Genomic DNA, 25747 nt, shown 5'->3' on the forward strand with positions numbered 1-25747 from the left:
GAGATTAAAACAACCTGGCAGCGGTCAGAACTGGCTGTTTCACCCCATCTTTGCTAATATTATCCTTCAATCCAGAAAGTCTAAACTTTAAAGTCCAATAACATAAACTTGCCTGTAAAATGTCTCGATTATGTATTCTCTCAAAAAATCGTTATTTTGCCCCTCATTCTAGTCATAAAACTAACCGTCTTAGGCTATCTAACGTGGAACGTTTACACAGTCTAACGTACTCCAGAGCTGGACAGGCCTTTCGGGTAGTCTGGCACGGCCAGATGGGATACCCTAAAAGGGCTCCAGTATGGGCCATTTTTTTGGGGGGGGGCCCAATCACGCGAGACCAAAAATAAACAGAGCCCAAACATTGGCCCTTTCAATATGGTCCGCCAGGTAGTGCAACACTGGCCCACGAATATAGCAAGTTACAATGCGGTAGTTTACAACGCGGTTGTTTACAATGACTACGTTGTTACCATGTGTGTCATTACATCGCAAGTCGTTTCAACGACTTGCTTTAGGGGGCACGCTGGATTTAGGAATAGTATTAATTTCTATTCCGACTCCAGTTTGCGCATCAGCAGGGAAGGTGTTGGATTTAAAATCCAATACCTTCCCTGGTGTTGCACGCCCCCTAGAGCAAGTCGTTGAAACAAGTTGTGTTGTAATGACATGCGTGGTAACAACGCGGTCATTGTAATGACTGCGTTGTAAAGTAGTGCATTGTGTTGGTTGCGTGGTAAACGTTCTTTCTCCTGGCCCACAGGCCTGTTCAACACCACTTGACTCTTTAGCGGGTTTCAAGCCGAATACTCAGGGAAGAATGGGGGTTATTCAGAACCCACCAGGGTGCATCTTAAACCAATGCATTGCTCAGACGTCATTGTTTTACAGACAATTCTGAATAAGACTCGTGAAATATTGCAATAGCTTAGCTTCTGACACAGTAAGTGCCTAGAAGCATTATTTCTTCACATGTATGTGGCAATAAAAACTGCATCTTGAATAAAAAATTCAGCTGAATGCGTTGAACATTTCTTCTGGGGTCGTATTACACATTGTCGCTGTTTGCGCCCGGCGCACCTTTCATAAGGTGTGCGGGGCACAAACAGTGATAATGCGCCCCATTATGGTGTAAGCGCTGCCCCCAGCGCAGGCTCTAACTCGCGTTTCCCTGGGGCAGCGCATTCCTAGAAAACACGGAGCAGCCGCTCTGTGTTTTCACAGTGCAGGCTACACTTTCAAAGGGGTTTAGAGATCCCCTTGCAGGCGGGTGCAGTCAGTGACTGCACCCGCCTGCAAAGGGGTGTCTGGGGGGTCCATGTGACCGCCTATACCCCCGGCTGTCAGGAGGCGCACTGACAGTGCGCCACCTTTTAAATGGCACAGTGTCAGTATGACTCCTGACCGCTTCTTTGACTCTGCGCCCGCATCTGTAATATGGCGTGGGTGCAGAGTCAAAGGAATTCCCTCATGCCCTATGCAAATGAGGGAACAACCTCTGTTGATAGCGCTGGCGTTAATGTGCGCCAGCGCTATCAGTATTATAGAAGGGGACGCACAAGTGTCTACGTCCCCTTCTATAATACCAAAGTGCCCTGGGTGCGCGCAAAGCAGGTGCAAACGCTCGTTGCTCCCCCGGGGCACCATCTGTAATACGGCCCCTGGTAGGAAAACACTAATATAACTGATAAGAATTGTGTTTTGGCTCACTACTGGAAGTCAGGAATAACTTCGTAAATGTGAGCACTTTGAAGATGTGGCCAGAACTGTATAATGTGTGAAAGAAAAATCTTGCAGCATTGCACTCGCAGGCACCCAGACCCCTGGCAGTGTTCTGGCACTCCTACTCCATTAGGGTTGTAAAACAATTAAGGCCTTGATTCCGAGGGCAAGATTTACAATTCTTTTTCACTGTGTTTAAGTCACAAAAGTGAGGCAAACCTGTGCAAACTGTTTTTTATAGGATTTACTTTCCAGCACAACATTTGTTTTGCATTGCAAATTGTCTTGAAGTTAATGCAAAGCAGTGGAACGCCCTGTTGTGCAATGAGTGCCCTAACCCCTCTCGTGCGCGCGTCAGCCAAAGGCCGTCGCGAGCACTACCTCCGTAGTGCTGCGCACGTCCGTTGGCTGATGCGGCTCCGCCCGCGCAATAAAACTCCCCCACTGCGGTGGAATTTACGCCGCAGTTAAGGGGTTAAGGGGATGCTCCATGGGTGTTATGTGGGCATTCCCATGCACCCCCTCGTGGTTTTTGGAGCAAAGCCTTTTCTACTAACAATAGTAAACAGGGTTTTGTACCAAAATTAAACATCACTTTAAAGCAGGTGTTAACAAGAAGAAATGCCTTAATTGTCCCTAACTTTTCCCATTTTGCATGTGTGCTGCATTGTACAGCACACATGTGAAGTGGGGACATTTTTAAAGTTATTCCAAGCATAGTACTTTTTTCTGGAATTGTTCCTTTCCAGTCAAAACCTATGATAGATTCATGCAGATACCTGTGCACTATGGTGCAAAGGTGTGTGCGTCCGGCTCGGCAACCTGATTGTGCCCCAGTGCTAGGGAGAGAGCAGGACAGTGCCATATCTCTGTAGATATGGTAGGCGCTATCTTGCTCCGTCCCTGTCATGAAATGTAGTGCAGCAACCTCATGGTACCTATTTATTGGGTGCAATTAATAACGTCTATTCCGAGATTTCTGTACTTAATGGATCAAAATCCACATGGTACGGTAAATGCCATACACCTTTCCCCTGTTAAATTTTGTCAGCTTAACCTGTCGAAATTTAAGCAAAGGTGAAGTAGCTAACACACCCAGTGATTGCGTAGGGCATGAAATATCACCCAACTCAGACCTCACCCTCTGCACAAACGTTAGTTTGCGCCTGGAAAAGAACGATCCATTGCATTCATGTCTACGCTTCCCTTTATATTTTGTTGGGGAGCCCAGGGCTTAAGAGCTGATGGTGTGGGTGAGTGGAAGGACACTACTTTGTTTATAAATTTTGCTGGCAGGGAGTAAATGTAGGGATAGTGGGGTGGGTGACGGGAATCTTGATATTCTTTAAGAAATGGTTGGGAGGATGCCCTGTCATGTATAGCTCTCCATTACTCCTCCATCCTTGCAGGAGTAGGATTGTGGGAGAGGCTATGTACTATAAAATTGTAAATGGATCAAGAGTGAATAACAGGAATGTTTTTCACACCTGGGTTCTGAGCAACATCATAAACAACCCAAGCTTCACTCTATCTGATGTCACTCCGACCGCCCGCCCCCCAGTCCAGCCCGAACTGCCAAGCCATGCCTTCCCTGGACCGGAAACAAGCTTCCTAGGACCGGTTTCTGGCATTTCAGCCGTCTTCAGCCAGGCTTGCTTGAATCCAGTGGCAAAGTGAGCAAGGGACTCACGTCTGAGCATACCCTGCCAACTATGGCGATCAAAGCGGTACAAAAGGGGGGTGGTGATGGACGGAGCATCAGAACCAATCAAACACTCACACCCAGTCAACAGATCTGGGTTTGATCCATCACCGTTCTTTAGCCCACTCTGCCACCCGAGTTCAGACATGGCCATATGCAAATCAGTCTGACCCTGTGCCTCATGGGAACAGTCCAGCCCGAACTGCCAAGCCATGCCTTCCCTGGACCGGAAACAAGCTTCCTAGGACCGGTTTCTGGCCTTACAGCCGTCTTCAGCCAGGCTTGCTTGAATCCAGTGGCAAAGTGAGCAAGGGACTCACGTCTGAGCATACCCTGCCAACTTATGGCGAACAAAGCGGTACAAAAGGGGGGTAGTGATGGACGGAGCATCAGAACCAATCAAACACTCACACCCAGTCAACAGATCTGGGTTTGATCCATCACCGTACTTTAGCCCACTCTGCCACCCGAGTTCAGACATGGCCATATGCAAATCCGTCTGACCCTGTGCCTCATGGGAACAGTCCAGCCCGAACTGCCAAGCCATGCCTTCCCTGGACCGGAAACAAGCTTCCTAGGACAGGTTTCTGGCATTTCAGCCGTCTTCAGCCAGGCTTGCTTGAATCCAGTGGCAAAGTGAGCAAGGGACTCACATCTGAGCATACCCTGCCAACTTATGGCGAACAAAGCGGTACAAAAGGGGGGTGGTGATTGTTAGACCTGGCATCATTGGCATGAGTCTCTCCTCCATTTTTTTCCTGTTTGCCTCCTCTGTTTACGATGTTTTTGCTGGATTATTGCTTTGGGCACTGTGCCACTGCTGATCAGTGCCACAGTGCAAGTGCTCCCTATGTTAAATTGTTACATTGATTGGTGTTACCATGATTGGCTTGGTTGACTTACTGTTCAGACCCTAGTCTAGTGCACTGCGTGTGCCAAGGGCGTGTAAGTTAACTGCTGCTGGTGGGCTTGCAGCACTGGTTGTGCCACCCACAGAAGCAGCGTGTAAAATGTGTCTCAGGCCTGCCACCGCAGCGCCTGCGTGCAGTCCCTGACTGCCATGTCGACTTGGTAAGGAAACCTACTTACCAGTCTCTAAACCTTCCCTTTGCCACATTTCAGACACCTCTATGGTAAGCCCTAGGGCAGGGTGCATTGTTGGTAAAAGGTAGGTCATGCCCTGATGTGTGTGGCATGACCTAATAGTGAATTACAGCCATTTTCGTTTTTCACTATTGAAGGGCTACCTGCCTCCAATAGGCCAGACTGGGCAGACTGATTATTAACTCCATTATAATCTATCTGACTCAGGGAGCATGGTAGCAAGTCGAGTTTAGTATCCCTGAACTCAGAATTTAATAACACACCCTTTAGGATGGATGGTTTTTAAATTCTATGTTTGAAAATAGCACTTTTAGAAAGTGGCTATTTTCTTGTCCAACTATCTACCGGTCTCTGCTGGTTTGGTGTGTGTGTCAGGGGCTGGGTGGCTCCAGAGGTCTGAGTGAGTCAGTGTGGGGTGAATGGGGCGTTTACACGTAGAGTGAGGGAAGAGTAGCCTGCCCTGCCTGACACAATACTGGCTCCGCCTCCTGCTGGGCGACTGATAGCCCTGCTCCTGCCAGTGACAATACTGGCTCCGCCTCCTGCTGGGCGGCTGAGGACTCTGCCCTGCTCAGTGAATAGGCCAGGTGCCTCTGCCTGGCAACACCCACAACAAACCTGGGATGGTGGGAATTTCCCTGCTTGGACAAAGGGAACAAAGGAGAAAAGGGGTATAAGAGAAGGACCCCTGAACCAAGAACTCAGATCACTTCTGACAAGGAAACCTGTACCAAGGACAAGAAGCCTGCTGATCTAAGGACTTGCCTCCCCTTTCTGCCAGAGTGCTGTTCTGCTGTGGAGGAACCTGAAAGCTGCTTCTTTATTTTTGCCAAGGAACAAGGAGAGAGGAACTTGGTGTGTACTCTCTGAACACTTGCTAGGAAATCTCCAAGGACTGGAAGAGTGCCAGTCTCCTGTTGAAGTCACAGGGCCAAAGGACTTCACCATCTACTGAATTGCTGAATTGCTGGAAAGTGTTGTTTCCAGTACACAAGGGAAAATCTGCAGTCTCGACGCCAGCAGCAACGCCAGTGAGCAGTGGGTATCGGCCCCGGCTCCAAGTGACCCCGTCTCGACGCCGGTATCGACGCCAGTGAGGAGTGAGTATCGGCTCTACCTCCAAGCGACCCCGTCCCGACGCCGCTGCTGATCGCATCGACTCGACACCCTACTCGACGCCGTGAGCGCTGCTCCGGCCCGACATCCCTCGACACCGCTGCGGATTGACCCGACTCCGAGGCACGATCGACGCCGACCTCGACGCCGACATCTCGACGCCGTGGATCCTCGTTTTCTCCGTTTCTCAAGGTACTGTACTTGTGGGGTCTGTTGCGACTCCAGGCTCGACGTAGCGCTCCTCGCGGTCAACGCCGAACCTTGGGAATCTTGTAGACTCGACGTCGTGTGACTCCTGTGGGGGTTACATTGTTGCCAAAGAACTGTGCTCAGAAGAATACTTTGCTAAAGAACTATTTGCCAAGAAGAAACCTTACTTGAACTATTATTTTTCCTTCCAAAGAGTATTTATTAAGACTGTGGTATATTTTTGTCGTTATTTGGTCTTGTGCTAAGCCTTATATAAAAATACTATTTTTATAATAACTTCTGTGTCGTGTCCATCCGTAGTGTATTCACTTTATTACTGTATGTGGTCATAAATGCTTAACACACTGCCTCTGAGATAAGCCTGTCTGCTCTGCCAAGCTACCAAGGGGGTAGCAGGGGTTATCTGAGTGTGTAATCCCCTTTCCCTGACTAGAGTTGGTTGGTCCCTATTTGTCAGAAGTGTATACCTCTGCCAACTAGAGACCGCCGGTTCTAACATTGGTGGTCAGCGGTGAGGATTTGAACTTTGCATTTATGACTCATGTGCAGTGATTAGTGTACGCTACATAGTGAAAGCAGACCATAACGCAGCCACAGTCTGTTTGGTAGGATTGCCTATTTTTGTTCTCCGCTTTCCTGGAGCTTATTGTCTTAAACACTGCCAGTTTTGACCATGGAGAATGCCGGAGCTGCTACACCTGTGGAGAATGTTGTGGGGGAATTCGATAAGGAGAAGATAGATTCCTACACGCTAAAAGATCTAAAAGGTTTTTGCAAGCAGTTTAAAGTTCCTACCACAGGTGTCTCAAAGAAAGAGGGCTTCCTCAAAGCGCTGAAGGCCTGGTTAGAGGCCAGAAATCCCTCTGATCCGGTGGTGGTACCGGAAGAGGAAGAAGAAGAGGAAGAGGAAGAGCCCACAGGTGGGCCAGTGTCATCTCCAGGCAGTAGTGCGTCCTCTAGGAGCCTTTCCCCCGAAGAATTAGAAGACAGGGAGAAGGAGAGGGGGTACAAGTTAGAAATGGCGAAACTTAAATTAGGAGGGCAGTTGGAATTAGAGAATGCGAGAAGCAAGAGAGAAGCTGAAATGGAGAGCAAAAGATTAGATTTTGAGAGAGAGAAATTAGCGTTTGAACGTGAGAAGATGGTGAGGGAGATGGAGCTTAAAAGTAAGAGTTTAGAGTTGAATCCCTCTGGTGGCAGCACTCCATCCGTGCCTGCAGAAAGTAGGTTTTATTTTCCTAAGGATGTGATCAAAGATTACAGTAAGAATGAAGATATTAGCCAATGGTTTAAAGCGTATGAGTTAGCATTGTTGGCCCACCGGGTCCCTGAGAAGGATTGGGGAACGGGGTTGTGGAGCCGCTTTACAAACGAGGGGAGAGATACCTTGTTGAGCCTTCCTGCTGAGGATAGGATGTCTTATACTCATATGAAAGATGCTTTAATGCTGAGATATGGCTTAACTCCAGAAAAGTACAGACAAACCTTTAGAGAATGTAAGAAGTTGCCTGGTACTACGTGGGTTGAATATGTGTCTTTTTTCTGCAGAACCATGGATGGTTGGATAAAGGGTAGCAAGGTTGATAGTTATGATGCTCTTTATGATTTGTTTGCTTGGGAGCACTTGTCTAATAACTGTTTTCCAGAGCTACGCCAGCACCTTGTTGATAGCAAGCTATCTAACCCTAGAAAACTTGCTGAGGAGGCGGACCGCTGGGTCAGTACCAGGGTCCACAAGGGTCCAGTGGGAGACTCAGCCAAAGGTGGGCAGGGTCCCCAGCAGAAGAGTGGGGGGGACAGGGGTAAACAGAGGGAGTTTCAGAAAGGGCCCCAAAGTAGTCCCCAAGGGAACCAAGGGAAGGGTTCCCAGCCTCCCCCTGTAAAGAAGCCAGAGGCCCCGACAGGTAAACCTGTTCACAGGGGCCCCATGACCTGCTATGCCTGTAAGCAGGTGGGACACCGTTATTATGATCCCCAGTGTCCCATGAAGGATTCGAATGCACCGCCGCGTGCACCCCCTCGTCAGGTAGCGAGTGTAGCCCTGGGAGGGGAGGAGATGGGTGCCCCCGGTGGGTGGGGTCCCGCAGAAATGTCCCTGGTCTCTTTAGGAGACGTGGAAATGGTCCCTCCAACCCCTCTGCCTAGTAACACTAAGAAATATAGGCAGTGGGTGACCATTAATGGCCATAGGGTGGAAGCTCTCAGAGACACCGGAGCGAGTGTGACAGCTGTCAAGTGTCACTTGGTGTCCAGAGAGCAGGTGGTCCCTCATGCATTCTACCCCGTTGTAGCTGCTGACAACTCACAGAGTAAGTGTGAGGTAGCTCAAGTTCCTTTTGAGTGGGGGGGGTCTCAGGTACTCTTCAGGTTGCTGTGAGGCCCGCCATGCCTGTTGATTGTCTCTTGGGCAATGATTTGGAGGACTCCCCTTGGGCTAAGGTGGAGAGAAAAGCGCATCTGGAAATGTTGGGTCTGCCTGAGTGGGTGTGTGCGACCACCCGGTCCATGTCAGTCAGTAAGGGTGTTGATGGGGCCCTGGAGCCTGAAAGTATGGCCCAGGTCCCAACCGTGAAGAGAAGAGGCAGGGGGCGCGGGAAACCGTCCCCCATCGTTCCCGCGGTCCAGGAGGGAGCAGACCCTGAGGGGGATGCCCTGGAACCGACAGGAGAACAAGTGGCCGAACTGGGAGACCTGCCCGAGCTGACCCATTGGCAGCAGGATGGTGGTCCCTCCAGGGAGGAATTTTGTGCTGAACAGAAAGTGTGCCCTTCTCTTGTGGGTATGAGGCAGCAGGCCTCAGCCCAAACGACAGGTGATCAGTCAGGATCACATTGGGTCTACTGGGAGAACGACCTCCTGTATAGCGAGCCTAAGGCTGCTGAACCTGGGTCAGCCCGTGTGCTGGTGGTACCCCAGCGCTTCAGAGCCTTCCTACTGGGGTTGGCTCATGACGTTCCGTTAGCTGGACATCTGGGGCAGGACAAGACCTATGACAGGCTTGTCACCCATTTTTATTGGCCTCAGATGAGAAGGGATTCAGATATCCATTGTAGGACATGTCAAACTTGCCAGGCAAGTGGGAAAAGTGGGCGGAAGCAGAAGGCTCCCCTCCAACCTTTTCCCGTCGTCAGTACCCCCTTTGAGCGAGTGGGAATTGACATTGTGGGGCCACTGGACCCCAAGACAGCCATGGGCAACAGGTTTATCCTGGTCTTGGTGGACCATGCCACCCGGTACCCGGAAGCCATCCCTCTCCGAACAGTGACGGCCCCCGTGGTGGGACGGGCACTGATGGGTGTTTTCTCCCGCATGGGGTTCCCCAGAGAGGTGGTGTCAGACCGGGGCACCAACTTCATTTCGAATTATATGAAGTCTCTGTGGAAGGAGTGTGGGGTAACCTACAAGTTTACCACTCCTTACCACCCTCAAGGTAATGGGCTGGTTGAGAGATTCAACCGGACCCTAAAAGGCATGATCATGGGTCTTGAAGAACCAATGAGGCGTAAATGGGACGTCCTCTTGCCATGCCTGCTGTTTGCTTACCGTGAGGTGCCACAGAAGTCTCTAGGGTTCAGCCCCTTTGAGCTTTTGTATGGTCACCCGGTAAGAGGACCTTTGAGTCTGGTCAAAGAAGGCTGGGAGCAATCTCCCAGGAAACCTCCCCAGGATGTATATAGTTACATGCTGGCCTTTAGGAACCAGACTCGGCGCTTCAGAGATCTTGCTCAGGCAAATCTGGAGGCCAGCCAGGAAGAGATGAAGCGGTGGTACGATCAGAATGCCACTCTGGTTGAGCTTCAACCTGGTCAGAAAGTTTGGGTCATGGCCCCTGTGGAACCTTGTGCGCTCAAGGACAGGTGGACTGGACCGTTTGAGGTTGTGGAGAAGAAGAGCGATGTCACCTACTTGGTGGACTTGAAATCTCCCAGGAACCCCTTAAGGGTCCTGCATGTCAACCGGTTAAAGCCCCACTTAGAAAGGTCCGAAGTGGGCATGCTCCTTGCCACAGATGCTGGGATGGAGGAGGAGAGTGAGCCTCTTCCTGACCTCCTGTGTGCAAAAGAAAAAGATGGGTCAGTGGATGGTGTTGTCCTCTCTGACACACTGACCCCTGAGCAGCAGCAAGATTGTCGCCATCTGTTGGTACAATTCCCTGATCTGTTCTCCTTAATCCCTGGTGTCACTCAGTGGTGTGTCCATGATGTGGACACTGGGGACAGCACTCCTGTGAGGCACAAGGCCTACAGGGTGACTGACAAGGTCAGAGCATACATCAAGGAGGAGGTCTCCAAGATGTTTGCCTTAGGGGTGGTTGAGTCCTCTAGCAGTCCTTGGGCCAGCCCAGTGGTCTTGGTCCCAAAGGCTGCAGCGCCTGGTGCTTCACCAGAACTTCGGTTCTGTGTGGATTACCGAGGACTCAATTCGGTCACCAAGACTGACGCGCACCCCATCCCCAGAGCTGATGAGCTCATCGATCGGTTGGGGGCTGCCCGGTACCTTAGTACGTTTGATCTAACGTCTGGGTACTGGCAGATCGCCTTGACTGATGGGGCAAAAGAGAGGTCTGCATTCTCCACACCAGATGGGCACTACCAGTTCCGGGTGATGCCCTTTGGGATGAAGAATGCCCCTGCCACATTCCAGAGGTTGGTTAACCAGGTATTGGCCGGGCTGGAAGATTTCAGCGCCGCCTACCTGGACGATATAGCAGTGTTCAGCGCCAGCTGGGAGGAACACTTGCGCCACCTCCAGGAAGTGTTGTTGGCCCTGCGCCGAGCAGGCCTCACAATCAAGGCTAGTAAGTGCCAGATTGGGCAGGGTTCAGTGGTGTACTTGGGGCACCAAGTAGGGAGCGGCAAGGTGGCCCCCCTGCAACCCAAGATAGATACCATCCTGGCTTGGGAACCGCCCAAAACCCAGACTCAGGTGAGAGCCTTCTTGGGTCTCACGGGTTACTACAGGAGGTTTGTCAAGGGGTATGGCAACATTGTGCACCCCTTGACCTCGCTGACTTCCAGGAAGCAGCCGAGACTTGTGATCTGGACTGACGCCTGTCAGAACGCCTTTGACACCCTGAAAACTGCAATGTGTACAGCACCGGTCCTCCAGGCACCCGACTTTTCAAAAGAATTCATTGTCCAGACAGACGCTTCAGAGCATGGTGTGGGGGCTGTTCTAGCACAGATGAATGAGGAGGGCCGAGACTTACCTGTAGCCTTCATCAGCCGGAGGTTACTTCCCAGGGAACAAAGGTGGAGTGCGATAGAGCGTGAGGCATTTGCTGTGGTCTGGGCGCTGAAGAAGCTAAGACCCTACCTGTTTGGGACTCACTTCCGGGTTCAGACAGACCACAGGCCCCTCAGATGGTTAATGCAGATGAGGGGTGAGAACCCAAAGCTGTTGAGGTGGTCCATTTCCCTACAGGGGATGGACTTTACGGTGGAACACCGCCCTGGTACAGATCACGCCAATGCTGATGGTCTGTCCAGATTTTTCCGCCTTAGTGATGAGGACTCCCTGGGTGAAGGGTAGTTCTCCCTACATTTCAGCTGGAGGGGACACGTGTTAGACCTGGCATCATTGGCATGAGTCTCTCCTCCATTTTTTTCCTGTTTGCCTCCTCTGTTTACGATGTTTTTGCTGGATTATTGCTTTGGGCACTGTGCCACTGCTGATCAGTGCCACAGTGCAAGTGCTCCCTATGTTAAATTGTTACATTGATTGGTGTTACCATGATTGGCTTGGTTGACTTACTGTTCAGACCCTAGTCTAGTGCACTGCGTGTGCCAAGGGCGTGTAAGTTAACTGCTGCTGGTGGGCTTGCAGCACTGGTTGTGCCACCCACAGAAGCAGCGTGTAAAATGTGTCTCAGGCCTGCCACCGCAGCGCCTGCGTGCAGTCCCTGACTGCCATGTCGACTTGGTAAGGAAACCTACTTACCAGTCTCTAAACCTTCCCTTTGCCACATTTCAGACACCTCTATGGTAAGCCCTAGGGCAGGGTGCATTGTTGGTAAAAGGTAGGTCATGCCCTGATGTGTGTGGCATGACCTAATAGTGAATTACAGCCATTTTCGTTTTTCACTATTGAAGGGCTACCTGCCTCCAATAGGCCAGACTGGGCAGACTGATTATTAACTCCATTATAATCTATCTGACTCAGGGAGCATGGTAGCAAGTCGAGTTTAGTATCCCTGAACTCAGAATTTAATAACACACCCTTTAGGATGGATGGTTTTTAAATTCTATGTTTGAAAATAGCACTTTTAGAAAGTGGCTATTTTCTTGTCCAACTATCTACCGGTCTCTGCTGGTTTGGTGTGTGTGTCAGGGGCTGGGTGGCTCCAGAGGTCTGAGTGAGTCAGTGTGGGGTGAATGGGGCGTTTACACGTAGAGTGAGGGAAGAGTAGCCTGCCCTGCCTGACACAATACTGGCTCCGCCTCCTGCTGGGCGACTGATAGCCCTGCTCCTGCCAGTGACAATACTGGCTCCGCCTCCTGCTGGGCGGCTGAGGACTCTGCCCTGCTCAGTGAATAGGCCAGGTGCCTCTGCCTGGCAACACCCACAACAAACCTGGGATGGTGGGAATTTCCCTGCTTGGACAAAGGGAACAAAGGAGAAAAGGGGTATAAGAGAAGGACCCCTGAACCAAGAACTCAGATCACTTCTGACAAGGAAACCTGTACCAAGGACAAGAAGCCTGCTGATCTAAGGACTTGCCTCCCCTTTCTGCCCGAGTGCTGTTCTGCTGTGGAGGAACCTGAAAGCTGCTTCTTTATTTTTGCCAAGGAACAAGGAGAGAGGAACTTGGTGTGTACTCTCTGAACACTTGCTAGGAAATCTCCAAGGACTGGAAGAGTGCCAGTCTCCTGTTGAAGTCACAGGGCCAAAGGACTTCACCATCTACTGAATTGCTGAATTGCTGGAAAGTGTTGTTTCCAGTACACAAGGGAAAATCTGCAGTCTCGACGCCAGCAGCAACGCCAGTGAGCAGTGGGTATCGGCCCCGGCTCCAAGTGACCCCGTCTCGACGCCGGTATCGACGCCAGTGAGGAGTGAGTATCGGCTCTACCTCCAAGCGACCCCGTCCCGACGCCGCTGCTGATCGCATCGACTCGACGCCCTACTCGACGCCGTGAGCGCTGCTCCGGCCCGACATCCCTCGACACCGCTGCGGATTGACCCGACTCCGAGGCACGATCGACGCCGACCTCGACGCCGACATCTCGACGCCGTGGATCCTCGTTTTCTCCGTTTCTCAAGGTACTGTACTTGTGGGGTCTGTTGCGACTCCAGGCTCGACGTAGCGCTCCTCGCGGTCAACGCCGAACCTTGGGAATCTTGTAGACTCGACGTCGTGTGACTCCTGTGGGGGTTACATTGTTGCCAAAGAACTGTGCTCAGAAGAATACTTTGCTAAAGAACTATTTGCCAAGAAGAAACCTTACTTGAACTATTATTTTTCCTTCCAAAGAGTATTTATTAAGACTGTGGTATATTTTTGTCGTTATTTGGTCTTGTGCTAAGCCTTATATAAAAATACTATTTTTATAATAACTTCTGTGTCGTGTCCATCCGTAGTGTATTCACTTTATTACTGTATGTGGTCATAAATGCTTAACACACTGCCTCTGAGATAAGCCTGTCTGCTCTGCCAAGCTACCAAGGGGGTAGCAGGGGTTATCTGAGTGTGTAATCCCCTTTCCCTGACTAGAGTTGGTTGGTCCCTATTTGTCAGAAGTGTATACCTCTGCCAACTAGAGACCGCCGGTTCTAACAGTGATGGACGGAGCATCAGAACCAATCAAACACTCACACCCAGTCAACAGATCTGGGTTTGATCCATCACCGTTCTTTAGCCCACTCTGCCACCCCAGTTCAGACATGGCCATATGTACCTTTTTATCATAACATGCTAATTACTTGAAATTTCCTCTACATGTGCATCCTGCCTCTTTCATTGTTATGGGGAAGAATTGCGAACATATATGACATGCCCGCTCCATAGTACTATTTATACCATAATTTATATAAATTCTTTTTTGTTTGAAAGCAAGATTTTGCTATTCAAAACCAGATGTTGCTCCCAGATATCTGAGAGATTTTCCTGCGAAGCTTGCTCCCCAGATTCTTCATACAGGCTAATGGAGGGCGGTCCAATTTAGATCCACAAAATTCATTGTAAGTAAATATTATCTGAAGGTGGGTTTCTCACAATATGTCATGGGTTGTTGACCCTTCTAGATTTAAGTTGGACACCTGTGTTCTAGTGCCTTGTTTGGTTGTAAGGGTATTATATTACCCCAAGAAAGAATGCACGAGGACCCTTTTTAATTTAGAGCTTCTCCGTGATCAGTTAACTAGTCCCTCCTTTCTTTTCTCTATGATTAGTAATCCAAGGGCATATGTATCAAGCTAAATTGTGATCGCAAGTGCTGAAATTCGCATAATTTTAGTGTCTGTGATCGCAATTTAGCTGTTTGCAATGTATGGATAAAAACACTTGCAAAATAAGGATTCACAAAATTTGCGATTCCCTATTTTGCGAATTCATTTAAGGAATCGCAAATTGCGCTTCCTTAAATGCAATGTAGGAAGCACATAAAACCTGTGATTTGGCCTTAAGGAATAGCAAATTACCACTAACTTCAAGTTGGTGGTAATTTGCGCTTTCTTAAAGTGCATTTTTCAAAGTGCCATGTGGTGCACATACATGCCCTTTGGGCATATATGTGCGCCACATGTGCACATATACATATTTCAGTGGTGCAACAGGGTGTCCCTTTGGGACCCTTGCAACCTTGAAATTGCATTCTCAATTTGCGATTCTCTAATTGGTAATCGCAAATCGAGAATGTCTTCCCATTCATTCCTATGGGCCTCCTAGCTCATAGAAATAAATGGGAAGGTATTCCTTATTTGCGAATCTCAATTTGCGATTCGCAAATAAGGAATATGTAGGATTTGCAAAATTATTAGCAAATCCTACATACATTGCATTTTGCGATTCTCTAATTGCGATTGTCTAAAATCGCACTTTGAAAATCGCAAAAGTCTTTTTTTATACATATGCCCCCTAGTCTTTCATCAGGATACATACATTTTGGAGAGGCTGGTGTCATAGAGCTAGTGAATGGTGTGTGACTCAACTCATTTCCAAACATAAACGACTCATCACTAAGACCTGAAGAAAACCTGGATTTCCAAATTTAGTGTATGTGAGATGCAGAGGCCCTACAAGCATCTGATAAGTAATCACAGTACCCTAGTAATATCAGCACGGTAAATATCGTTTACAACGAATATTTTACAACGCGGACTTTGACCCTGCATACCTTTTCTCCGCATAGTGCACCTACCCTTGAGGTTCTGTAGCGATCCGAACCCGTGAAATCGGTATCGTAGTACTGACACGATTTTGGTACCAATGAACCGCAAATGATCCATTACATACATGACAGTGTTTTCGCTGCGCAACTAGCATGAATTCACTGAGAAATAGGGCATTCTGTTGTAAAGTCATGGCATCCATTTTAGTTACGGCATCCATTTTGTTTCTTGCCCTCACATAGTCAATGAACGGGCAATGACCCCGACAGAGTCACCTTGTTAAGGACACGTAAGCTCGAGCCCCGAGAAAGGCTGACGCAGTATGACTAGGCAGAATCAAGCTGCCTCCCTTGCCTGAGGCCAGTCCTGCTATACTGGTTCTCGTGTCCGTTGTCCTGACTGAAAGGCCGAAGACGGTAGCCATGCCCGTTTATGATCCATAAACACCTCTTATCCTACTTTTCAATCCTTTGCATCTGGCTCTGCTCCTCTCCTTCTGGGCTTTTACAATGGGGAGGTTACGATTTTTATGATGGGGAGGATCGGGTAAAGAATGGAAAACTGACAAGGGGGCCTGATCGAATACCGAAAACCTACGACTAATTATTGTTTGATGTCTCTTTACTGTTTATTTGGGATACCGGGTTGGGCATGAGAAATATTCATGTAATGTTGCCTAAAGACATTTTCCGTGTATTTAAGGAACAACCCACTTAATACAATTCGAACAGTCTCGTAGATTCTGCCTCTGTGTGGTTCCTATGACTTCTGTGTCCCTGCAGTAAATAAACCTTGGTCTTTGACGCCACCATCGAGAAGCCCGTGTCTCTGTTTATTTGTGCACCGAGACAGGAGGAACTCAGGGGTCTTTGGGTGTCGTTTCCCTGACACCTCTGGACTCTTAAAAGTCCAGAACCTCAATTGGCGCCCAACGTAGGGCGACGTCATCCGGTACCGGTCCAAAGCCTGAAAAGTTCGAGAAGTTTCGTGTGAAGATTCCGGAGGGAGGTACCCCGCTTCATCGATCCCTGCATGTCGTAAAAGTGGCCCGACGATCTCTTCCACGAGGGTTCCCGTTCCCAGACGGCTACAGAGGACCGCTGCCCTGACTGTCGCCCTGTCTTGGACCCGAGGTGCAGACCTTAGTACGGCGAGACGTAGACGGGTTCTCCTTGGTGACGTCTTCCACATTTCAGTTAAGTATTAAGTGGGTTAAGGTTCTTTGTTGCTCTGGTTTAATTCGTAGATTATCATTGGTTGCTCTTGTTTAGATAATCTTTGTTTTGGTAATAGTTCATTTTGGTAGGCCTAAGTTCTTTGCGCATTTTGGTTGGAATTTGTCTTTGTTTGTCATGACTACCAGTAGTAATTGTTTCCTGTCCTGGTTACGTTGCAACGGGGATTCCCGGTTGGAGGATTCGTGTTCGGTTCCTCCGATTGGAACTCCTACATAGGAGCTCTATTGTAAACATGGTGTGGGTCCTATTACGTATAATGAAGTATGGGTCCGTTATACCAGAAAATATGGTGTCCTTAGTTGGCCACCGCATGGTAGCTTCGAAACTGAAATTCTAGACAATCTAGAAATGAAGTTGTTTAAGAGAAAAGCCCGGCCGGCAATGTTTGATTCTTTTCGCGTATGGCGCAAAGAAGCCAAACAGAGAGAAATTAGGAAGGCGAAGAAAGAACAGAAAGAGAAAGGGTTGACTTTAATGGAGTCTGCTAGGCAGCTGCATGTCAACGAGACTGAGAAAGCAATGGAGATGGCGAATAGAAAATATAATTTGGCAATTGATAAATGTTACCCTGTACTGCCATCTTGTCCTACTAAGCCGATGGAGGATCATGAAAAGGATCCTCTGTTGTCTTACCTGTTGAATTCACCTCCACCGTATGCACAGGGTATTACAGTACCACAGTTACTACCTGTTGTACAGCCAGCTGCTGGTCAACCTGGAGTAGTTGCTCCACTTCCTTTGATTCCAGCTCCTGTCCTTCCCATGGTTAATGTTCCTTCGGCACCCCCTCTTCCTGGGTCGCCTGTTCTGCCTTTGCCTGTCGTTACGCAAACTGCTTTACCTGCTACTCCCACCCTTACTATTTCATCTGCTCCAGCTGCCCTATCCCCGAACCCTATGAACATTCTGACTCCGCTTTCCGTTCGTCGGAAAATAACCGACTCTGTAACTAATATCTTAACTCCTCTCTACAGGTCTTTAATTGGGACCCCCGTTTCTGACTCTATACAGAGACGTAGCCAGCTTCCTGGTCCTCAGGAACGAGACATGTTAGATTCGACAGCTCTTAGGTGGATGTCGAAAGCTGTGAAGTATGATGCACAAAGAGTGTTAGATACTTTTATGCAATGGAATGAACCAACTCAACGTTATGTTTTTGACGTGATGTGTTCTCTTGTGCGTGAAGAATGGGAAGATGATGACTTAGATTCTGTCCCCTCAGATCTGATAAATATTCAACAGAAGTTCGCCGCAGGAATGGTGATAGGTTCAGGAGTAAGGGGAGCGATAGAACTGATTTTAGCTTATAGGGATGATTCCCCTCTTCGAGCGACAAGGGACCCTGATGGTTCACCGATTACTACTAGGAAAAAACGAGGTCAATATCCGATGAGGGAAGTTCCACCGATATGGCGTGATGCAGTTCAAGCTGATGCGGCTAATGGTATTGCAGCTGCCCCGGCACAATTCCAGAGAGTGTGGATACACATCCCTTGGAAACGGGCTGAAGTATTAGCAGTAAAACAAGCGTTGCCAGACCCACATAAAAATCCTGCTGGTTATTACAAAGAGTTAACGCAGACAGTTCAAGCGTGTGTCATGAATTTGGCAGACATTGAAATGTTATTTGGTAATGTAGTGCCACAGCCTATATGGGCCAAGATTCGGCAAGAGAACCACCCAGTCGCCTTAGGAGGTGATTGGCCAGCTATTGTAGCAGCAGATGCGCAACAAGTTGGCGGTGCTAAACCTGAACCTCTGATTGCTGCCCTACCTGGCAGAATAATTAATCTGATGAAAACGCTGATGCCAGCGTTACGAGTTAATTGGGATAAACTATCGGCATGCAAGCAAAAGAAGGACGAAAGCGTCTCTGACTTTTTCACTAGATTTGAAGAGACCTTCGTGGACCACAGTGGACAAGATATGAGTACTGAGGGAGGCCAGAGATTGTTTGTCGGCAAGTTCGTGTTTAATTTATTACCCGAACTTAGTAACAAGTTAAAGGATTCTGAAAGTGCATGGGCAGTGTCGACGACAGCACAGATACTTGCTCAGTATTACGAGAATAGAGAGAAGGAAAAGTCAGAAAAGAAAACAAAAGATTTAAAGACTAAAGTTCTTTTGCAACAGGCGTATCCGCCTCGCTCGAATCAGTCAGATTCACAGCAGCGACCCCAGTTTCAGCAACAGCCACAATTCCAGCAAGGGACGTCCCAAAGATGTAATTATGGTTTTTCCCGACAACAGTTAGCATGGAATTAGTGTGCCTATTGTAAAAAGGAGGGCCATTATAAGAATGAGTGTCCGGTACTGCACGCACAGACTAGTGGTGTCCCGGCTCAGAGAGGTAATGTTGGGTTTATGCAAACTCCTAGGGGTAGAGGACGTGGTACAATGACACCACAGGCTGATCGCCAATCGAATTATTTCGATCAGCGAAATGCACAATCTGCGCAAGCAGGTAGATCTCCACAGTATCATGTTGAAGATTATTATGATCATAATGAAGAGATTCAGAGAGGCGAGTACTAGGACAGCCACAGGCAAAGAGAGGGAGTAGTATCAGTTCCAGTTGATCAGAGTGGACCTTATGTCGCAGTAGTTACATCAGGCGTGGTCGAACCGTTTCTGTTGGATACTGGTGCGGCAAAAAGTTCAATTATGCATGCGAAACTCCCTGGCGCACCTTTGTCTGGCTTAACGAACCCTTCAGTAGGTTTCTCAGGCGCCCCTGTTCACAATCCTGTTTCTAGTCCTTTATCAATTTCTGTTGGGCCATGCGAACTAGAAGCACCCCTTATTCTAACAACCGGTTGTAATGAGAATCTGCTTGGTTTAGATCTGTTGAAACGCCTACATGCGACACTGTACTGTTCTCCTTCGGGAGTACAGCTCACATTAGGCAAAAGAGTAATCTCTCCAATGTATATGTCGATGGATAAGCTCCCACCGGAGCTGCGTTCTCTCCCTGATACTCTTTGGGCAACTGGTCCTAACAATGTAGGCCTCTTGGAAATTCCCCCTTATGTGGTAAGTCTGAAAGCGAATGTTAAATTCCCACGAATCCCACAGTATCGGATTTCGAATGAAGGGGAACGTGCACTCTTGCTGATTGTGAAAGACTTGATACAGAAAGATGTGATTGAGGAAACTAGAGGAAATATCTGCAATAGTCCTGTTCTACCGATTTTGAAACGTACTGACCCTTCCAAACCTCCAATCTACCGGTTTGTGATTGACCTCAGAGAAGTTAACAAAATAGTGATTCCACAGTTTCCTGTGGTACCAGATATCACTGCATTATTAACGTTGATTCCTGCCTCAGCCTCATGGTTTACAGTTATCGACTTGAAAAATGCCTTTTTCAGCATTCCGATAGCCGAGGAAAGTAGAGACATTTTTGGTTTCTCCTTAGGAGGTCGCAGTTTCAGATTCAAACGCGCTCCACAAGGTTATTGTGAGAGCCCTTCAATTTACAGCCAAGCATTGAAGAGTCAATTAGATGCTCTTGTACTTCCTCCTGGTGTTGCTCTGATCCAATATGTAGACGATCTTTTACTGGCTGCTGATGACAAGGAAACTTGCAAAGCAGCTACAATTTCTCTATTACGTCATTTGTCAGACTTACATCACAAGGTGTCACCTTCTAAACTGCAATATTGTTGCCAAGAAGTGACCTACTTAGGTCATCTTTTGTCAAAGGAGGGAAGAAGGTTGACCCCAGAGAGAATCAAAGCAATTTCGCAGATGACTGTACCAAGCACACAGGGAGAAGTGCGTGCGTTTTGGGGTATTACGTCATACTGTAGGCAATGGATCCCAAATTTTTCTCTCATGGCAAAACCATTGGTAGCCCTGACTGGAAAAGGTGTTCCGAGCCCTTTGCCATGGTCTGACGAATGTCAACAGAGCTTCTCTGACTTACGTGATGCGCTGTGTTCAGCTCCTGTGTTGGGTACTCCTGACTACAGTAAGCCATTTACACTATATGTCCATGAAAGAGAAGGTTGTGCGTTGAGTGTATTAACGCAACAATTTGGTGACAAACAGCGACCTTGCGCATATTTCTCATCCACATTAGATCCGGTAGCCAGAGCATTGCCAAGTTGTTTGAGAGCTACAGCAGCAGCTGCAGTGTCTATTCGACAGTCTGCTGGACTAGTCATGAACAACATGTTAGTAGTCATGGTTCCACATGCTGTGGATACACTCATGAATCGAACAAAAACTCAGCACCTCACCAGTGCTAGACTATCAGGCTACGAGCTGACGCTTTTGGCAAACCACATTCAGATTAAGCGATGCAACATATTGAATCCAGCAACGCTGTTGCCGACTACTCAGGAGTCGAGTGATTCAGAGCCCCATGATTGCTGTTTTAGAACTGAGGAAGAGACAAAAGGTCGGATTGATTTGAAAGATACTCCGTTACTAGATCCAGACGGCACCTTATATGTCGATGGGTCGTGTTTTAAACTACAGAATGGTGATGTGACGGCCGCGTATGCAGTTACGACTTTGAGTACGATTGTTGAGACTGCAAGAGTAAGTCAAAATTCTGCCCAAGCTGCAGAATTAATTGCATTAACAAGAGCGTGTGTTTTAGCTGAGGGAAAGAGAGTGAATGTGTTTACTGATAGCCAATACGCCTTCGGCGTAGCACATAGCTTTGGACGTCTCTGGAAAGAAAGAGGTTTTCTCACGTCCCATGGAACTAAGATCCAACATGGACAGTTAGTCAGCAATCTATTGGAATCCCTGACCCTACCGAATGAAGTTGCGATTGTGAAGTGCAGTGCACATCGAAAGATTACGGATGATGTTGGCCGTGGGAATGCGTTTGCTGATGAGGTCGCTAAAGAAACGGCCAAGAACATGACGAGCCGAATGTACGTTGCAACGTCTGCAAGATGGATTGCTGAATCAGGAATGTGTGAGAATACGATTGAAAGTGTGAAAGCAATCCAGAATGAAGCAACTGAAAACGAGAAGAATGAATGGAAGGAGAAAACGGGTAAAATGGATTCAAGTGGATGTTGGGTTGATTTGTCTGAGCAGCAGCGTTGGATGTTACCTGATGCGTATGTGCTCGCAGTAGTCACGATGGCGCATGGAGCGGCGCACATCAGTTCGAAAGGGATCTGTAAAATGTTAGCTCCAGTATGGAAGAACGATGGAATTACTAAGTGTGCGGAAAGAGTGGTGAAAAACTGCATGATATGCCTGATGCATAATCCTGGCAAGGGAACCCCAACCCCAACTGGTCATTGTGCTCCCCCTTCTTGTCCCTTTGAAGTGATTCAGTTGGATTTCATCCACATGGATAGGTGTAACAATCTTAAATATGTCCTAGTGGTAGTCTGTGCCTTTTCAAGATGGATTGAGGCATATCCGTTAAAGGACAACACTGCTATGTCCACTGCCAAAATCCTCCTTAAAGAGTACTTCCCCAGGTATGGTATGCCACGGATTGTTTGGTCGGACAATGGAAGTGAGTTTGTAGGAAAAGTTATGAAGAGTGTGTGTACGGGTTTAGGTATTACCCAAAAATTTCACAGTGCGAATCACCCGCAGTCAGCGGGTTTGGTTGAAGGGTACAATGGCACTCTGAAACTAAAACTTGCTAAAATTCAAGCTTCCACTGGTCTATCTTGGCCAGATGCACTGCCTTTAGCTCTATTGTCCACCAGAGCGACTGTACACTCTCGAGTAGGGCTTAGCCCATATGAAATTGTGTTCGGTCGTCCTGCTAATGTTTGGGGAGTCCCTAGGCCAAAGGAATTCAAACAGATTGAATACCCAATGTTGATTGATTATCTTTATGACTTGACTGCTAAATTAAGCCTTATTCATCAACAGGTATTTGAATCCTTGCCTAAACTGCCAGAGAGTCCAGGCCACACGTTGAAACCAGGCGACCAAGTTGTAGTACGGAACTTTGAACGAACTCGGAACCTCCAGCCAAGATTCGTGGGTCCGTTCCAGGTACTCCTCACAACAAGAACTGCTGTACGCCTAGCTGGAAGGAAGAATTGGGTGCACGCTAGCCATACGAAGCGTGTCCCTCTCCCACTCCCCTATGATAACTGGGTTAGACAGGGATTTGGCGTATCCGAGACAGAACCTGTTCCTAGGCACATCCCTTTCAGTGATGCAGAGTATATAACGGACCACCCACAAACTGAATCACAGAACTTTGACACCTCAGCAGGAACCGCTCCTTTGAATCTTGAACCGAGTATTGTACAAAGTGAACATTTGTCACCTGTGGAGTCGAACATTTCCGCACCTGTAGACCAGCTATTTCAAGATCAGACAAGACCCGGAAAGTACAGATATAATCTACGTTCTCATGTTATGAACTAATGACATTGCATAATTACCTTTCTGTTTGAAAACTGTTTTGATCTTACTGCATTCCATTCAGTCAGGAAGTTTGCTCAAAATTTTTATCTTTTTGTTTTTATTGTTTCTCTCACCTTGCCGTCTGGGTTACCGTAGGGTCGTAACGTGTGCCTTGTTTTAATTTGCAGGGAATCAGACATAAGGTCGGTTTCTTCTGTCTATCTTGGGAACTCCCAGGGTAAACAGAGGCAAGTTTTTAACAGGTACAAACCATCCGTTGCGAACGGTTGTAGAAGATGGAGCTTCCTGAACTGCGACGGGTTAATGTCATAAATGTGCACAAGACAAAGCTATATGACATATTATATAGCAAATGTTTTCTAATGCAATGTACTCTGACACTTCTAATTGTTTTGATAACTTTGGTAGGCGGAATTATTTTTGGTATTCAGTTGATCTTTACACCTGTTACATCTACAGTATCTCCCCATGTTCCTGTTTCTCCGACTGTTGTTTCTCTTCATTCTTTCCATCCTTTTCCTGCCCACGAGCAAGCTCGACGCTCTGAGTTTATAAATAACACTTTCATTCAGCTCTTGCACCAACATCAACTAGTAGTTAACACAACAAACTGCTGGGTGTGTGGCTTGATACCACATACCATGGACAAGGGCATCCCTTATCTGGTTCTGCCCTTTAGTTATAATGGATCATTCTGGGCATTTCAGACCATGTTCGCTTATGCCCTAGAGACCTATCCTCCACGACCTCCGCGTTCCACTCGGTATAACTCTGCTAATAGAGCCTTGGTAAAAGGAATCACTGACATGGTTAGAGATGTCAATAACACTCCGTTCATTCCCAAGGATGAATTGCGAGTTTACATGGGTTGGAATGTTACGGAATATGGCATTACTCTGGGCGAGAACAAACGTAAAAGCTCAACTCCGATCTGGGTCGTACCCCACCAAGGTCAGGTCTGTTTGCAAGGAAATGGGAGGAATCCGAAAGCTCGACTAGGGAAGAGTGACTGTATCGAAACATATGTTTTCCCGTCACAGTCTTCCCCTGCATTCTTAGCTGCTAAGGGTACCTATTTTGTTTGCCAAGACAGAGCATACACATGGCTGCCTGCTGACTTCTCAGGCTCATGTTATATCGCTCAACTGCTACCTCCGACATACACTGCTGCACCGGACTATCACAAAACTAGAGTTGTGAGAGGTGTTTTCAGTAAAGAAGATACTGCTGGCCAAGAAGCAGGAGACTTCTTCAAAGGTTTCCTTCCGTTCTGGGGGCCTATGGCCAACAGTAGAAACTTACGTCAACTAACACGGGTAGTTGAATCCACTATCACCGAAACTGCGGGTGCCCTTAGTAACCTGACAACTGAGCTTCAAGCGGATCGCCTCATGACGTTACAGAACCGTATGGTTCTTGATGTGTTACTTGCAGATCGAGGTGGAGTGTGTAAGATGATCCAATCGAGTTGCTGTGTTTTTATCCCAGATAGTGCGCCAACAGTATACAAGGCCATCTCTAAGTTACACAAAATCTCTGACTCTATTCATGTAGAGGAAGGTGACTGGTCATTAATGGGATGGTTCTGGAGCCTGTTGTCTGCGTGGGGATGGAAGGTTCTGATAGTCACTGGTGTTGCGTTGGTATTTTTATTTTCGTGCTGTCTCATTGTTCAGTGTGGTCCTGCCTTATGTAATCTCTGCATTTCAACATGCGTAAGAAGACCACCTGTTTTTAGAGATACGCCACGGGATAGAGTAATGCTTCAACAACATATCAGTGACCTGATGAACATAGAAATGGACTCTGACATAGAGTAAGTTATTGCCTATGTAAGGGCAAAAGGACGGTCTGAGGTTCTGTAGCGATCCGAACCCGTGAAATCGGTATCGTAGTACTGACACGATTTTGGTACCAATGAACCGCAAATGATCCATTACATACATGACAGTGTTTTCGCTGCGCAACTAGCATGAATTCACTGAGAAATAGGGCATTCTGTTGTAAAGTCATGGCATCCATTTTAGTTACGGCATCCATTTTGTTTCTTGCCCTCACATAGTCAATGAACGGGCAATGACCCCGACAGAGTCACCTTGTTAAGGACACGTAAGCTCGAGCCCCGAGAAAGGCTGACGCTGTATGACTAGGCAGAATCAAGCTGCCTCCCTTGCCTGAGGCCAGTCCTGCTATACTGGTTCTCGTGTCCGTTGTCCTGACTGAAAGCCATGCCCGTTTATGATCCATAAACACTTCTTATCCTACTTTTCAATCCTTTGCATCTGGCTCTGCTCCTCTCCTTCTGGGCTTTTACAATGGGGAGGTTACGATTTTTATGATGGGGAGGATCGGGTAAAGAATGGAAAACTGACAAGGGGGCCTGATCGAATACCGAAAACCTACGACTAATTATTGTTTGATGTCTATTTACTGTTTATTTGGGATACCGGGTTGGGCATGAGAAATATTCATGTAATGTTGCCTAAAGACATTTTCCGTGTATTTAAGGAACAACCCACTTAATACAATTCGAACAGTCTCGTAGATTCTGCCTCTGTGTGGTTCCTATGACTTCTGTGTCCCTGCAGTAAATAAACCTTGGTCTTTGACGCCACCATCGAGAAGCCCGTGTCTCTGTTTATTTGTGCACCGAGACAGGAGGAACTTAGGGGTCTTTGGGTGTCATTTCCCTGACACCTCTGGACTCTTAAAAGTCCAGAACCTCACCCTGCATACCATTACTCCGCATTTGTTTACACCGCATGTGCATTTATCACACATGCCTTTACAACGAAAATCGTTGTAAAGGTATGTATGGTAAATGCACATACGTTGTAAAAAAAAAATGAATTTGGGCAACCCACGTCTTTGTGAGGAAACAGGCTTTTCCGTTTCCTCACATCGACGTGCACCACCCCTCCCAGAAAGACGATGTGAAGCAGGAAGCAGAAGGAGAGAG

This window comes from Triturus cristatus, chromosome 4_1, assembly GCF_964204655.1.
Source record: "Triturus cristatus chromosome 4_1, aTriCri1.1, whole genome shotgun sequence".
Lineage (NCBI taxonomy): Eukaryota > Metazoa > Chordata > Amphibia > Caudata > Salamandridae > Triturus > Triturus cristatus.